The sequence below is a fragment of the Camelus bactrianus genome, unplaced genomic scaffold, assembly GCF_048773025.1.
Source record: "Camelus bactrianus isolate YW-2024 breed Bactrian camel unplaced genomic scaffold, ASM4877302v1 HiC_scaffold_34, whole genome shotgun sequence".
NCBI lineage: Eukaryota > Metazoa > Chordata > Mammalia > Artiodactyla > Camelidae > Camelus > Camelus bactrianus.
In genome coordinates, this window is record NW_027413949.1 from 1,919,318 (window position 1) to 1,937,845 (window position 18,528).

The following is an 18,528-nucleotide window of genomic DNA, read 5'->3' on the forward strand; positions in this document are numbered from 1 at the left end:
AGTTATGAGAGATAAGTGTGTGTGAAACCGTCCTTCACCAAGCTTGTTGGGAACACAAAGATACTTTTCACTTGTTAAATCCACTCCATACATATATATGGTATTGACTATCTCCAACTAGATTTTACAGTGAAAACTGCAGGAACTTCTAATCGGCACTTCGAAACAGACTGAGAATCCAGAGTAAAAATTTCTCCTGCAACACGTTCCCTTTGTGCTAGATGAACGAACGTCTCTCCACATGTTTAGTTCTGAGAGATAATTGTGTGTGAAAGCCTCCCTTCAAATATCTTGTAGGGAACACAAATTTTATTTTCAGTTGCCAACTCCTCTCCATAAATATTTATGGGGGGTGCTAGCTCCAACTATGTTTTACAGGGAAAACTGCAGGAACTTCAAGCCAGCACTAGGAAACAGACTGAGAAACCAGAGTAAAAGTTTCGCTAGCTACCCGTTCCCTTTTTGCTAGATGAACGAACGTCTCTCCACATGCTATGTTCTGAGAGATAAGTGTGTGTTAATGCCGACCTTCACCTATCTTGTTGGGAACACAAAGTTATTTTTCATTTGCCAACACCAATCAATACATATATATGGGGCGGTTCAAGCTCCAACTCTGTTTTACAGGGAAAACTGCAGGAACTTCAAACTGGCACCAGGAAACACACTGGGAAACCAGAGAAAAGTTTCTGCTGCAACCCGTTTCATTTGTGCTAGATGAAAGATCGTCTCTCCACATGCGCAGCTCTAAGAGATAATTCTGTGTGTATTCCGTACTTCAATCAACTTGTTGGGAACACAAAGATTCTTTTCAGTTGCTAAATCCTCTCCATACATATATATGGGTAGGGATTGGCTCTAACTCGATTATACAGTCAAAACTGCAGGAACATCCAACCGGCACTAGGAAAGAGACTGAGAAACCAGAGTAAAAGTTTCTCCTGCAAACCGTTCCCTTTTTGCTAGATGAACGAACGTATCTCCAGATGCTCAGTTCAGAGTGATAAGTGTGTGTGAAAGCAGTACTTCACCTAGCTTGTTGGGAACACAAAGATTCTTTTCACTTGCAAAACACACTCCATACATATATATGGGTATTGACTATCTCCAGCTCGATTTTACAGTGAAAACTGCAGGAAATTCTAATCGGCACTTGGAAACAGACTGAGAAACCAGAGTAAAAGTTTCTCCTGCAACCCGTTCCCTTTGTGCTAGATGAACAAACGTCTCTCCACATGTTTAGTTCTGAGAGATAAGTGTGTGTGAAAGCCTCCATTCAACTAGCTTGTTGGGAACACAAATTTTCTTTTCAGTTGCCAACTCCACTCCATACATATATATGGGAAGGTGCTAGCTCCAAATCTGTTTTATAGGGAAAACTGCAGGAACTTCAATCCAGCACTAGGAAACAGACTGAGAAACCAGAGTAATAGTTTCACTTGCAACCCGTTCCCTTTTTGCTAGATGAACGAAAGTCTCTCTACATACTAAGTTCTGAGGGATAAGTGTGTTTGAAAGCCGTACTTCACCTATCTTGTTGGGAACACAAAGTTTCTTTTCAGTTGTCAACTCCAATCCATACGTATATTGGGGCGGTACAAGCTCCAACTCGGTTTTACAGTGAAAACTGCAGGAACTTCAAACCGGCACTAGGAAACAGACTGAGAATCCAGAGAAAAGATTTACCTGCAAACCGTTCCCTTTGTGCTAGGCGAACGTACGTCTCTCCACATGCTCAGATCTGAGAGATAAGTGTGTGTGAAAGCCGTCCTTCAACCAACTTGTTGGGAACACAAAGATTCTTTTCACTTGCAAAATCCACTCCATACATATATATGGGTATTGACAAACTCCAGCTCGATTTTACAGTGAAAACTGCAGGAAATTCTAATCGGCACTTGGAAACAGACTGAGAATCCAGAGTAATAGTTTCTCCTGCAAACCGTTCCCTTTGTGCTAGATGAACGAACGTCTCTCCACATGTTTAGTTCTGAGAGATAAGTGTGTGTGAAAGCCTCACTTCAAGTAGCTTGTTGGGAACACAAATTTTCTTTTCAGTTGCCAACTCCACTCCATATATATATATGGGTAAATGCTAACTCCAACTCTGTTTTATAGGGAAAAATGCAGGAACTTCAAGCCGGCACTAGGAAACAGACTGAGAAACCAGAGTAAAAATTTCACTTGAAACCCGTTCCTTTTGTGCTAGATGAACGAAAGTCTCACCACATGCTCAGTTCTGAGATATAAGGTGTATGAAAGCCGTCCTTCATCTATCTTGTTGTTAACACAAAGTTTGTTTTCAGTTGCCAACTACACTCCATATATATATATGGGTAGGGACTAGCTCCAACTCGATATTACAAACAAAACTGCAGGAATTTCAAACCGGCACTAGATAAGAGTCTGAGAAACCAGAGTAAAATTTTCTCCTGCAATTCGATCCCTTTGTGCTAGAAGAACGAACGTCTCTCCACATGATCAGTTAGGAGAGATAAGTGTGTGTGAAAGCCGTCCTTCACCAAGCTTGTTGGGAACACAAAGATACTATTCACTTGCTAAATCCACTCCATACATATATATGGTATTGACTATCTCCAACTAGATTTTACAGTGAAAACTGCAGGAACTTCTAATCGGCACTTGGAAAGAGACTGAGAATCCAGAGTAAAAATTTCACCTGCAACCCGTTCCCTTTGTGCTAGATGAACGAACGTCTCTCCACATGCTATGTTCTGAGAGATAAGTGTGTGTGAATGCCGACCTTCACCTATCTTGTTGGGAACACAATGTTATTTTTCATTTGCCAACTACAATCAATACATATATATGGGGCGTTTCAAGCTCCAACTCTGTTTTACAGAGAAAAATGCAGGAACTTCAAACTGGCACCAGGAAACGCACTGGGAAACCAGAGTAAAAATTTCTCCTGCAACCCGTTTCATTTGTGCTAGATGAAAGATCGTCTCTCCACATGCTCAGCTCTGAGAGATAATTGTGTGTGTAAGCCGTACTTCAACCAACTTGTTGGGAACACAAAGATTCTTTTCAGTTGCAAAATCCTCTCCATACATATATATGGGTAGGGACTAGCTCCAAATCGGTTTTACAGTGAAAACTGCAGGAAATTGTAACTGGCACTAGGAAACATACTGAGAAACCAAAGTAAAAGTTTCTCCTGCAACCCGTTCCATTTGTGCTAGATGAACGAAAATCTCTCCAAATGTTTAGTTCTGAGAGATAATTGTGTGTGAAATCCTCACTTCAACTAGCTTGTTGGGAACACAAAGATTCTTTTCAGTTGCCATCTCCACTCCATACATATATAAGGGGAGGTGCTAGCTCCAACTCGGTTTTATAGGGAAATCTGCAGGAACTTCAAGTCGGCCCTAGGAAACAGACTGAGAAACCAGAGTAAATGTTTCACTTGCAACCCGTTCCCTTTGTGCTAGATGAACGAAAGTCTCTCCACATGCTCAGTTCTGAGAGATAAGTGTGTGTGAAAGCCGAAATTCACATATCTTGTTGGGAACACAAATTTTGTTTTTATTTGCCAACCACACTCCTAACATATATATGGGGATGTACTAATTCCAACCGGGTTTTACAGTGAAAACTGCAGGAACTTCAAACCGGCACTAGGAAACAGACTGAGAAACCAGAGTAAAAGTTTCTCCTGCAACACGTTCCCTTTGTGCTAGATGAACGAACGTCTCTCCACATGCTCAGTTCTGAGAGATAAATGTGTGTGAAAGCCGTACATCACCTAGCTTGTTGGGAACACAAAGTTCCTTTTAAGTTGCATACTCCACTACATACATATATATGGGTAGGGACTAGCTCTAACTCGATTATTCAGTCAAAACTGCAGGACCATCCAACCGGCACTAGGAAAGAGACTGAGAAACCAGAGTAAAATTTATCCTGCAAACCGTTCCCTTTGTGCTAGATGAACGAACGTATCTCCAGATGCTCATTTCAGAGTGATAAGTGTGTGTGAAAGCAGTACTTCACCTAGCTTGTTGGGAACACAAAGATTCTTTTCACTTGCAACACCCACTCCATACATATATATGGGTATTGACTATCTCCAGCTCGATTTTACAGTGAAAACTGCAGGAAATTCTAATCGGCACTTGGAAAAAGACTGAGAAACCAGAGTAAAAGTTTCTCCTGCAACCCGTTCCCTTTGTGCTAGATGAACAAACGTCTCTCCACATGTTTAGTTCTGAGAGATAAGTGTGTGTGAAAGCGTCCATTCAACTAGCATGTTGGGATCACAAATTTTCTTTTCAGTTGCCAACACCACGCCATAAATATATATGGGAATGTGCTAGCTCCAAATCTGTTTTATAGGGAAAACTGCAGGAACTTCAATCCAGCACTAGGAAACAGACTGAGAAACCAGAGTAATAGTTTCACTTGCAACCCGTTCCCTTTTTGCTAGATGAACGAACGTCTCTCCACATGCTAAGTTCTGAGGAATAAGTGTGTTTGAAAGCCGTACTTCACCTATCTTGTTGGGAACACAAAGTTACTTTTCAGTTGTCAACTCCAATCCATACGTATATTGGGGCGGTACAAGCTCCAACTCGGTTTTACAGTGAAAACTGCAGGAACTTCAAACCGGCACTAGTAAACAGACTGAGAATCCAGAAAAAAGAAATACCTGCAAACAGTTCCCTTTGTGCTAGGCGAACGTACGTCTCTCCACATGCTCAGAACTGAGAGATAAGTGTGTGTGAAAGCCGTCCTTCAACCAACTTGTTGGGAACACAAAGATTCTTTTCACTTGCAAAATCCACTCCATACATATATATGGGTATTGACAAACTCCAGCTCGATTTTACAGTGAAAACTGCAGGAAATTCTAATCGGCACTTGGAAACAGACTGAGAATCCAGAGTAATAATTTCTCCTGCAAACCGTTCCCTTTGTGCTAGATGAACGAACGTCTCTCCACATGTTTAGTTCTGAGAGATAAGTGTGTGTGAAAGCCTCACATCAAGTAGCGTGTTGGGAACAAAAATTTTCTTTTCACTTGCCAAATCCACTCCATATATATATATATGGGGAGGTGCTAGCTCCAACTCTGTTTTATAGGGAAAAATGCAGGAACTTCAAGCCGGCACTAGGAAACAGACTGAGAAACCAGAGTAAAAATTTCACTTGAAACCCGTTCCTTTTGTGCTAGATGAACGAAATTCTCTCCACATGCTCAGTTCTGAGAAATAAGGTGTATGAAAGCCGTCCTTCATCTATCTAGTTGGGAACACAAAGTTTGTTTTAAGTTACCAACTCAAATGCATACATATATATGTGGTGGTACAAGCTCCAAATCGGTTTTACAGTGAAAATTTCAGGAACTTCAAACCGGCACTAGGAAACAGACTGAGAAACCAGAGTAAAAGTTTCTCCTGCAACACGTTCCCTTTGTGCTAGATGAACGAACGTCTCTCCACATGTTCAGTTCTGAGAGATAAATGTTTGTGAAAGCCGTACATCACCTAGCTTGTTGGGAACACAAAGATTCTTTTCAGTTGCAAACCCCACTTCATATATATATATGGGAATGTTGTAGCTCCAACTCGGTTTTACAGTGAAAACTACAGGAACTTCAAAACGGCACTAGGAGACAGAGTGAGAAACCAGAGTAAAAGTTTCCCTGCAACCCGTTCCCTTTGTGCTAGATGAACCATCGTCTCTCCACATGCTAAGTTCTGAGAGATAAGTGTGTGTGAATGCCGTCCTTCACCTATCTTGTTGGGAACACAAAGATTCTTTTCAGTTGTCAACTCCAATCCAAACATATATATAGGGCGGTACAAGCTCCAACTCGGGTTTACAGTGAAAACTGCTGGAACTTCAAACCGGCACTAGGAAACAGACTGTGAATCCAGAGAATAGTTTCTCCTGCAAACCGTTCCTTTTGTGCTAGATGAACGAACATCTTTCCACATGCTCATTTCTGAGAAATAAGTGTGTGTGAAAGCCGTTCTTCACCTAGCTTGTTGGGAACACTAAGTTTCTTTTCAGTTGCAAACACCACTCCATACATATATATGTGGAGGTACTAGCTCCAACTCTGTTTTACAGTGAAAACTGCAGGAAATTCAAACCGGCACTAGGAAACAGACTGAGAATCCTAAGAAAATTTTCTCCTGCAACCCGTTTCATTTATGCTAGATGAAAGAACGTCTCTCCTCATGCTCAGCTCTGAGAGATAATTGTGTGTGTAAGCCATCCTTGAAAAAACTAGTTGGGAACACAAAGTTCCTTTTAAGTTGCAAACTCCACTACATACATATATATGGGTAGGGACTAGCTCCAACTATATTTTACAGTCAAAACTGCAGGAACTTCAAAACGGCACTAGGAAACATACTGAGAAACCAGAGTAAAAGTTTCTCCTGCAATCCGTTCCATTTGTGCTAGATGAACGAACGTCTCTCCACATGTTTAGTTCTGAGAAATAAGTGTGTGTGAAAGCCTCACTTCAACTAGCTTGTTGGGAACACAAAGTTTCTTTTCAGTTGCCAACTCCAGTCCATATATATATAAGGGGAGGTGCTAGCACCAACTCGATTTTACAGGGAAATCTGCAGGAACTTCAAGCCGGCACTAGGAAACAGACTGAGAAACCAGAGTAAAATTTTCACTTGCAACCCGTTCCCATTGTGCTAGATGAACGAACGTTCCTCCACATACTCAGGTTGAGAGAAAACGGTGTGTGAAAGCCGTCCTTCAACTAGCTTGTTGGACACAAAGTTTCTTTTAAATTGCCAACTCCAATCCATACATATCTATGTATAGGGACTAACTCCAACTCGGTTTTACAGTGAAAAATGCAGGAACTTCAAACCGGCGCTAGGAAAAAGACTGAGAAACCAGAGAAATGTTTCCTCTGCAAAACGTTCCCTTTGTGCTAGATGAACGAAAGTCTCTCCACATGCTCAGTTCTGAGAGATAAGTGTGTGTGAAAGCCGAAATTCACATATGTTTTTGGGAACACAATGTTTGCTTCTATTTGCCAACCAAACTCCTAACATATATATGGGGATGTACTAGCTCCAACCCGGTTTTACAGTGAAAACTACAGGAAATTCAAACCGGCACTAGGAAACACACTGAGAAACCAGAGTAAAAGTTTCTCCTGCAACACGTTCTCTTTTTGCTAGATGAACGAACGTCTCTCCGCATGCTCAATTCTGAGAGATAAATGTGTGTGAAAGCCGTACAACACCTAGCTTGTTGGGAACACAAAGTTTCGTTTCAGTTGCCAAACCCACTCCTTATATATATATGGGGATGTAGTAGCTCGAACACGGTTTTACATTGAAAAGTACAGGAACTTCAAAACGGCACTAGGAAACAGACTGAGAAACCAGAGTAAAAGTTTCTCCTGCAACCCATTCCCTTTGTGCTAGATGAACGATCGTCTCTCCACATGCTCAGCTCTGAGAGATAAGTGTGTGTGAAAGACACACTTTAACTAGCTTATTAGGAACACAAAGATTCCTTTTAAGATGCAAACTCCACTACATACATATATATGGGTATTGACTATCTCCATCTCGATTTTACAGTGAAAACTGCAGGAAATTCTAATCGGCACTTGGAAACAGACTGAGAAACCAGAGTAATAGTTTCTCCTGCAAACCGTTCCCATTGTGCTAGATGAACGAACGTCTCTCCACATGTTTAGTTCTGAGAGATAAGTGTGTGTGAAAGCCTCTCTTCAACTAGCTTGTTGGGAACACATATTTTCTTTTCAGATGCCAACTCCAATCCATATATATGTATGGTTAGGTATTAGCTCCAACTCGGTTTTACAGTGAAAAATGCAGGAACTTCAAGCCGGCACTAGGAAACAGACTGAGAAACCAGAGTAAAAGTTTCAATGAAACCCGTTCGCTTTGTGCTAGATGAATGAACGTCTCTCCACATGCTAAGTTCTGAGAGATAAGTGTGTGTGAAAGTCGTCCTTCATCTACCTTGTTGGGAACACAAAGTTTCTTTTCAGTTGCCAACTCCTCTCCAAACATATATATGTGTAGGGACTAGCTCCAATTCTGTTTTACAGTGAAAACTGCAGGAAATTCAAACTGGCACTAGGAAAAATACTGAGAAACCAGAGTAAAAGTTTCTCCTGCAACCCGTTCCACTTGTGCTAGATGAACGAACGTCTCTCCACATGTTTAGTTCTGAGAGATAAGTGTGTGTGAGAGCCTCACTTCAACTAGCTTGTTGGGAACACAAAATTTCTTTTCAGTTGATAAATCCACTCCATACATATATAAATGGAGGTGCTAGCTCCAACTCGGTTTTACAGGGAAATCTGCAGGAACTTCAAGCCGGCACTAGGAAACAGATTGAGAAACCAGAGTAAAAGTTTCACTTGGAAACCGTTCCCCTTTTGCTAGATGAACGAACGTCTCTCCACATGCACAGATATGAGAGAAAACGGGTGTGAAAGCCGTCCTTCAACTTGCTTGTTGGAAACACAAAGTTTCTTTTAAATTGCCAACTCCAATCCATACATATCTATGTGTAGGGACTAACTCCAACTCGGTTTTACAGTGAAAAATGCGGGAAATTAAAATCGGCGCTAGGAAACAGACTGAGAAACCAGAGAAATGTTTCTCCTGCAAACCGTTCCCTTTGTGCTAGATGAACGAATGTCTCTCCACATGCTCAGTTCTGAGAGATAAGTGTGTGTGAAAGCCGAAATTCACATATCATGTTGGGAACACAAAGTTTGTTTTTATTTGCCAACCCCACTCCAAACATATATATGGGGATGTACAAGCTCCAACCCGGTTTTACAGTGAAAACTGCAGGAACTTCAAACCGGCACTAGGAAACAGACTGAGAATCCTGAGAAAATTTTCTCCTGCAACCCGTTTCATTTATGCTAGATGAAAGAACGTCTCTCCTCATGCTCAGCTCTGAGAGATAATTGTGTGTGTAAGCCGTCCTTCAAAAAACTAGTTGGGAACACAAAGTTCCTTTTAAGTTGCAAACTCCACTACATACATATATATGGGTAGGGACTAGCTCCAACTATATTTTACAGTCAAAACTGCAGGAACTTCAAAACGGCACTAGGAAACATACTGAGAAACCAGAGTAAAAGTTTCTCCTGAAATCCGTTCCATTTGTGCTAGATGAACGAACGTCTCTCCACATGTTTAGTTCTGAGAAATAAGTGTGTGTGAAAGCCTCACTTCAACTAGCTTGTTGGGAACACAAAGTTTCTTTTCAGTTGCCAACTCCAGTCCATATATATATAAGGGGAGGTGCTAGCACCAACTCGATTTTACAGGGAAATCTGCAGGAACTTCAAGCCGGCACTAGGAAACAGACTGAGAAACCAGAGTAAAAGTTTCACTTGCAACCCTTTCCCTTTGTGCTAGATGAACGAACGTTCCTCCACATACTCAGGTTGAGAGAAAACGGTGTGTGAAAGCCGTCCTTCAACTAGCTTGTTGGACACAAAGTTTCTTTTAAATTGCCAACTCCAATCCATACATATCTATGGGTAGGGACTAACTCCAACTCGGTTTTACAGTGAAAAATGCAGGAACTTCAAACCGGCGCTAGGAAAAAGACTGAGAAACCAGAGAAATGTTTCCTCTGCAAAACGTTCCCTTTGTGCTAGATGAACGAAAGTCTCTCCACATGCTCAGTTCTGAGAGATAAGTGTGTGTGAAAGCCGAAATTCACATATGTTTTTGGGAACACAATGTTTGCTTCTATTTGCCAACCCCACTCCTAACATATATATGGGGATGTACTAGCTCCAACCCGGTTTTACAGTGAAAACTACAGGAAATTCAAACCGGCACTAGGAAACACACTGAGAAACCAGAGTAAAAGTTTCTCCTGCAACACGTTCTCTTTTTGCTAGATGAACGAACGTCTCTCCGCATGCTCAGTTCTGAGAGATAAATGTGTGTGAAAGCCGTACAACACCTAGCTTGTTGGGAACACAAAGTTTCGTTTCAGTTGCCAAACCCACTCCTTATATATATATGGGGATGTAGTAGCTCGAACACGGTTTTACATTGAAAAGTACAGGAACTTCAAAACGGCACTAGGAAACAGACTGAGAAACCAGAGTAAAAGTTTCTCCTGCAACCCATTCCCTTTGTGCTAGATGAACGATCGTCTCTCCACATGCTCAGCTCTGAGAGATAAGTGTGTGTGAAAGACACACTTTAACTAGCTTATTAGGAACACAAAGATTCCTTTTAAGATGCAAACTCCACTACATACATATATATGGGTATTGACTATCTCCATCTCGATTTTACAGTGAAAACTGCAGGAAATTCTAATCGGCACTTGGAAACAGACTGAGAAACCAGAGTAATAGTTTCTCCTGCAAACCGTTCCCATTGTGCTAGATGAACGAACGTCTCTCCACATGTTTAGTTCTGAGAGATAAGTGTGTGTGAAAGCCTCTCTTCAACTAGCTTGTTGGGAACACATATTTTCTTTTCAGATGCCAACTCCAATCCATACATATGTATGGTTATGTATTAGCTCCAACTCGGTTTTACAGTGAAAACTGCAGGAACTTCAAGCCGGCACTAGGAAAGAGACTGAGAAACCAGAGTAAAAGTTTCAATGAAACCCGTTCGCTTTGTGCTAGATGAATGAACGTCTTTCCAAATGCTAAATTCTGAGAGATAAGTGTGTGTGAAAGTCGTCCTTCATCTACCTTGTTGGGAACACAAAGTTTCTTTTCAGTTGCCAACTCCTCTCCAAACATATATATGTGTAGGGACTAGCTCCAATTCTGTTTTACAGTGAAAACTGCAGGAAATTCAAACTGGCACTAGGAAAAATACTGAGAAACCAGAGTAAAAGATTCTCCTGCAACCCGTTCCACTTGTGCTAGATGAACGAACGTCTCTCCACATGTTTAGTTCTGAGAGATAAGTGTGTGTGAAAGCCTCACTTCAACTAGCTTGTTGGGAACACAAAATTTCTTTTCAGTTGATAAATCCACTCCATACATATATAAATGTAGGTGCTAGCTCCAAGTCGGTTTTACAGGGAAATCTGCAGGAACTTCAAGCCGGCACTAGGAAACAGATTGAGAAACCAGAGTAAAAGTTTCACTTGGAAACCGTTCCCCTTTTGCTAGATGAACGAACGTCTCTCCACATGCACAGATATGAGAGAAAACGGGTGTGAAAGCCGTCCTTCAACTTGCTTGTTGGAAACACAAAGATTCTTTTAAATTGCCAACTCCAATCCATACATATCTATGTGTAGGGACTAACTCCAACTCGGTTTTACAGTGAAAAATGCGGGAAATTAAAATCGGCGCTAGGAAACAGACTGAGAAACCAGAGAAATGTTTCTCCTGCAAACCGTTCCCTTTGTGCTAGATGAACGAATGTCTCTCCACATGCTCAGTTCTGAGAGATAAGTGTGTGTGAAAGCCGAAATTCACATATCATGTTGGGAACACAAAGTTTGTTTTTATTTGCCAACCCCACTCCAAACATATATATGGGGATGTACAAGCTCCAACCCGGTTTTACAGTGAAAACTGCGGGAACTTCAAACCGGCACTAGGAAACAGACTGAGAATCCTGAGAAAATTTTCTCCTGCAACCCGTTTCATTTATGCTAGATGAAAGAACGTCTCTCCTCATGCTCAGCTCTGAGAGATAATTGTGTGTGTAAGCCGTCCTTCAAAAAACTAGTTGGGAACACAAAGTTCCTTTTAAGTTGCAAACTCCACTACATACATATATATGGGTAGGGACTAGCTCCAACTATATTTTACAGTCAAAACTGCAGGAACTTCAAAACGGCACTAGGAAAAATACTGAGAAACCAGAGTAAAAGTTTCTCCTGCAATCCGTTCCATTTGTGCTAGATGAACGAACGTCTCTCCACATGTTTAGTTCTGAGAAATAAGTGTGTGTGAAAGCCTCACTTCAACTAGCTTGTTGGGAACACAAAGTTTCTTTTCAGTTGCCAACTCCAGTCCATATATATATAAGGGGAGGTGCTAGCACCAACTCGATTTTACAGGGAAATCTGCAGGAATTTCAAGCCGGCACTAGGAAACAGACTGAGAAACCAGAGTAAAAGTTTCACTTGCAACCCGTTCCCTTTGTGCTAGATGAACGAACGTTCCTCCACATACTCAGGTTGAGAGAAAACGGTGTGTGAAAGCCGTCCTTCAACTAGCTTGTTGGACACAAAGTTTCTTTTAAATTGCCAACTCCAATCCATACATATCTATGGGTAGGGACTAACTCCAACTCGGTTTTACGGTGAAAAATGCAGGAACTTCAAAACGGCGCTAGGAAAAAGACTGAGAAACCAGAGAAATGTTTCCTCTGCAAAACGTTCCCTTTGTGCTAGATGAACGAAAGTCTCTCCACATGCTCAGTTCTGAGAGATAAGTGTGTGTGAAAGCCGAAATTCACATATGTTTTTGGGAACACAATGTTTGCTTCTATTTGCCAACCCCATTCCTAACATATATATGGGGATGTACTAGCTCCAACCCGGTTTTACAGTGAAAACTACAGGAAATTCAAACCGGCACTAGGAAACACACTGAGAAACCAGAGTAAAAGTTTCTCCTGCAACACGTTCTCTTTTTGCTAGATGAACGAACGTCTCTCCGCATGCTCAGTTCTGAGAGATAAATGTGTGTGAAAGCCGTACAACACCTAGCTTGTTGGGAACACAAAGTTTCGTTTCAGTTGCCAAACCCACTCCTTATATATATATGGGGATGTAGTAGCTCGAACACGGTTTTACATTGAAAAGTACAGGAACTTCAAAACGGCACTAGGAAACAGACTGAGAAACCAGAGTAAAAGTTTCTCCTGCAACCCATTCCCTTTGTGCTAGATGAACGATCGTCTCTCCACATGCTCAGCTCTGAGAGATAAGTGTGTGTGAAAGACACACTTTAACTAGCTTATTAGGAACACAAAGATTCCTTTTAAGATGCAAACTCCACTACATACATATATATGGGTATTGACTATCTCCATCTCGATTTTACAGTGAAAACTGCAGGAAATTCTAATCGGCACTTGGAAACAGACTGAGAAACCAGAGTAATAGTTTCTCCTGCAAACCGTTTCCATTGTGCTAGATGAACGAACGTCTCTCCACATGTTTAGTTCTGAGAGATAAGTGTGTGTGAAAGCCTCTCTTCAACTAGCTTGTTGGGAACACATATTTTCTTTTCAGATGCCAACTCCAATCCATATATATGTATGGTTAGTTATTAGCTCCAACTCGGTTTTACAGTGAAAAATGCAGGAACTTCAAGCCGGCACTAGGAAACAGACTGAGAAACCAGAGTAAAAGTTTCAATGAAACCCGTTCGCTTTGTGCTAGATGAATGAACGTCTCTCCACATGCTAAGTTCTGAGAGATAAGTGTGTTTGAAAGTCGTCCTTCATCTACCTTGTTGGGAACACAAAGTTTCTTTTCATTTGCCAACTCCTCTCCAAACATATATATGTGTAGGGACTAGCTCCAATTCTGTTTTACAGTGAAAACTGCAGGAAATTCAAACTGCACTAGGAAAAATACTGAGAAACCAGAGTAAAAGTTTCTCCTGCAACCCGTTCCACTTGTGCTAGATGAACGAACGTCTCTCCACATGTTTAGTTCTGAGAGATAAGTGTGTGTGAGAGCCTCACTTCAACTAGCTTGTTGGGAACACAAAATTTCTTTTCAGTTGATAAATCCACTCCATACATATATAAATGGAGGTGCTAGCTCCAACTCGGTTTTACAGGGAAATCTGCAGGAACTTCAAGCCGGCACTAGGAAACAGATTGAGAAACCAGAGTAAAAGTTTCACTTGGAAACCGTTCCCCATTTGCTAGATGAACGAACGTCTCTCCACATGCACAGATATGAGAGAAAACGGGTGTGAAAGCCGTCCTTCAACTTGCTTGTTGGAAACACAAAGTTTCTTTTAAATTGCCAACTCCAATCCATACATATCTATGTGTAGGGACTAACTCCAACTCGGTTTTACAGTGAAAAATGCGGGAAATTAAAATCGGCGCTAGGAAACAGACTGAGAAACCAGAGAAATGTTTCTCCTGCAAACCGTTCCCTTTGTGCTAGATGAACGAATGTCTCTCCACATGCTCAGTTCTGAGAGATAAGTGTGTGTGAAAGCCGAAATTCACATATCATGTTGGGAACACAAAGTTTGTTTTTATTTGCCAACCCCACTCCAAACATATATATGGGGATGTACAAGCTCCAACCCGGTTTTACAGTGAAAACTGCAGGAACTTCAAACCGGCACTAGGAAACAGACTGAGAATCCTGAGAAAATTTTCTCCTGCAACCCGTTTCATTTATGCTAGATGAAAGAACGTCTCTCCTCATGCTCAGCTCTGAGAGATAATTGTGTGTGTAAGCCGTCCTTCAAAAAACTAGTTGGGAACACAAAGTTCCTTTTAAGTTGCAAACTCCACTACATACATATATATGGGTAGGGACTAGCTCCAACTATATTTTACAGTCAAAACTGCAGGAACTTCAAAACGGCACTAGGAAAAATACTGAGAAACCAGAGTAAAAGTTTCTCCTGCAATCCGTTCCATTTGTGCTAGATGAACGAACGTCTCTCCACATGTTTAGTTCTGAGAAATAAGTGTGTGTGAAAGCCTCACTTCAACTAGCTTGTTGGGAACACAAAGTTTCTTTTCAGTTGCCAACTCCAGTCCATATATATTTAAGGGGAGGTGCTAGCACCATCTCGATTTTACAGGGAAATCTGCAGGAACTTCAAGCCGGCACTAGGAAACAGACTGAGAAACCAGAGTAAAAGTTTCACTTGCAACCCTTTCCCTTTGTGCTAGATGAACGAACGTTCCTCCACATACTCAGGTTGAGAGAAAACGGTGTGTGAAAGCCGTCCTTCAACTAGCTTGTTGGACACAAAGTTTCTTTTAAATTGCCAACTCCAATCCATACATATCTATGGGTAGGGACTAACTCCAACTCGGTTTTACGGTGAAAAATGCAGGAACTTCAAAACGGCGCTAGGAAAAAGACTGAGAAACCAGAGAAATGTTTCCTCTGCAAAACGTTCCCTTTGTGCTAGATGAACGAAAGTCTCTCCACATGCTCAGTTCTGAGAGATAAGTGTGTGTGAAAGCCGAAATTCACATATGTTTTTGGGAACACAATGTTTGCTTCTATTTGCCAACCCCATTCCTAACATATATATGGGGATGTACTAGCTCCAACCCGGTTTTACAGTGAAAACTACAGGAAATTCAAACCGGCACTAGGAAACACACTGAGAAACCAGAGTAAAAGTTTCTCCTGCAACACGTTCTCTTTTTGCTAGATGAACGAACGTCTCTCCGCATGCTCAGTTCTGAGAGATAAATGTGTGTGAAAGCCGTACAACACCTAGCTTGTTGGGAACACAAAGTTTCGTTTCAGTTGCCAAACCCACTCCTTATATATATATGGGGATGTAGTAGCTCGAACACGGTTTTACATTGAAAAGTACAGGAACTTCAAAACGGCACTAGGAAACAGACTGAGAAACCAGAGTAAAAGTTTCTCCTGCAACCCATTCCCTTTGTGCTAGATGAACGATCGTCTCTCCACATGCTCAGCTCTGAGAGATAAGTGTGTGTGAAAGACACACTTTAACTAGCTTATTAGGAACACAAAGATTCCTTTTAAGATGCAAACTCCACTACATACATATATATGGGTATTGACTATCTCCATCTCGATTTTACAGTGAAAACTGCAGGAAATTCTAATCGGCACTTGGAAACAGACTGAGAAACCAGAGTAATAGTTTCTCCTGCAAACCGTTTCCATTGTGCTAGATGAACGAACGTCTCTCCACATGTTTAGTTCTGAGAGATAAGTGTGTGTGAAAGCCTCTCTTCAACTAGCTTGTTGGGAACACATATTTTCTTTTCAGATGCCAACTCCAATCCATATATATGTATGGTTAGGTATTAGCTCCAACTCGGTTTTACAGTGAAAAATGCAGGAACTTCAAGCCGGCACTAGGAAACAGACTGAGAAACCAGAGTAAAAGTTTCAATGAAACCCGTTCGCTTTGTGCTAGATGAATGAACGTCTCTCCACATGCTAAGTTCTGAGAGATAAGTGTGTGTGAAAGTCGTCCTTCATCTACCTTGTTGGGAACACAAAGTTTCTTTTCAGTTGCCAACTCCTCTCCAAACATATATATGTGTAGGGACTAGCTCCAATTCTGTTTTACAGTGAAAACTGCAGGAAATTCAAACTGGCACTAGGAAAAATACTGAGAAACCAGAGTAAAAGTTTCTCCTGCAACCCGTTCCACTTGTGCTAGATGAACGAACGTCTCTCCACATGTTTAGTTCTGAGAGATAAGTGTGTGTGAGAGCCTCACTTCAACTAGCTTGTTGGGAACACAAAATTTCTTTTCAGTTGATAAATCCACTCCATACATATATAAATGGAGGTGCTAGCTCCAACTCGGTTTTACAGGGAAATCTGCAGGAACTTCAAGCCGGCACTAGGAAACAGATTGAGAAACCAGAGTAAAAGTTTCACTTGGAAACCGTTCCCCATTTGCTAGATGAACGAACGTCTCTCCACATGCACAGATATGAGAGAAAACGGGTGTGAAAGCCGTCCTTCAACTTGCTTGTTGGAAACACAAAGTTTCTTTTAAATTGCCAACTCCAATCCATAGATATCTACGTGTAGGGACTAACTCCAACTCGGTTTTACAGTGAAAAATGCGGGAAATTAAAATCGGCGCTAGGAAACAGACTGAGAAACCAGAGAAATGTTTCTCCTGCAAACCGTTCCCTTTGTGCTAGATGAACGAATGTCTCTCCACATGCTCAGTTCTGAGAGATAAGTGTGTGTGAAAGCCGAAATTCACATATCATGTTGGGAACACAAAGTTTGTTTTTATTTGCCAACCCCACTCCAAACATATATATGGGGATGTACAAGCTCCAACCCGGTTTTACAGTGAAAACTGCAGGAACTTCAAACCGGCACTAGGAAACAGACAGATAAACCAGATAAATATTTTCTCTTGCAACCCGTTCCCTTTGTGCTAGATGAAAGAACGTCTCTCCACATGCTCAGCTCTGAGATATAAGTGTGTGTGAAAGCCGTCCTTCAACTAGCTTGTTGGGAACTCAAAGATACTTTTCAGTTGCAAACTCCACTCCTAACATATATATGGGTAGGGAGTAGCTCCAACTCGGTTTTACAGTGAAACCTGCAGGAACTTCAAACCGGAACTAGGAAACAGACTGAGAAACCAGAGAAAAGTTTCTCCTGCAAACCGTTCCCTTTGTGATAGATGAACGAACGTCTCTCCACATGCTCAGTTCTGAGAGATAAGTGTGTGTGAAAGCCGTCCTTCAGGTAGCTTGTTGGGAACACAAAGTTTCTTTTCAGTTGCAAACTCCAATCCATACATATATATGGGTAGGGACTAGCTCCAATTCGGTATTACAGTGAAACCTGCAGGAACTTCAAACCGGCACTAGGAAACAGACTGGGAAAGCAAAGTAAAAGTTTCACTTGCAACCCGTTCCCTTGTGCTAGATGTACGAACGTCTCTCCAAATGCTCAGTTATGAGAGGAAAGTGTGTGTGAAAGCAGTCCTTCACCTAGCGTTTGGGAACACAAATTTTCTTTTCAGTTGCCAACTCCAATCCATACATATATATGGGGAGGTAGTAACTCCAAAACCGTTTTGCAGTGAAAACTGCAGTATCTTCAAACCGGCACTGGGAAACAGACTGAGAAACCAGAGTAAAATTTCTCCTGCAAAACTGTTCCCTTTGTGCTAGATGAATGAACGTCTCACCACATGCTTATTTCTGAGAGATATATGTATGAAAGCCATCCTTCACCTAGCTTGTTGGAAACACAAAGTATCTTTTCATTTGCAAACCCCACTCCAAACATATCTATGGGTAGGGACTTGCTCCAACTCTGTTTTAGAGTGAAAACTGCATGAGCTTCAAAACGGCACTAGGAAACAGACTGAGAAACCAGAGTAAAAGTTTCTCCTGCAACCCGTTCCCTTTGTGCTAGATGAATGAACGTTTCCACATGATCATTTCTGAGAGAGAATTGTGTGTGAAAGCCGTCCTTCACCTAGCTTGTTGGGAACACAAAGATTCTTTTCACTTGCAAATTCCACTCCATATATATATATAGGATGGTACTACACCAAATCTGTTTTACCAAGAAAACTGCAGGAATTTCAAACCGGCACTAGGAAACAGAATGCGAAACCAGAGTAAAAGTTTCCCCTGTAACACGTTCCATTTGTGCTAGATGAACGAACGTCTCTCCACATGCTCAGATCTGAGATATATGTGTGTGTGAAAGCCGTTCTTCAACTAGCTTGTTGGGAACACATATTTTCTTTTCATTTGACAACTCCAATCAATATATATATAATGGGAGGTACAAGCTCAAACTCGATTTTACAGTGAAAACTGCAGGAACTTC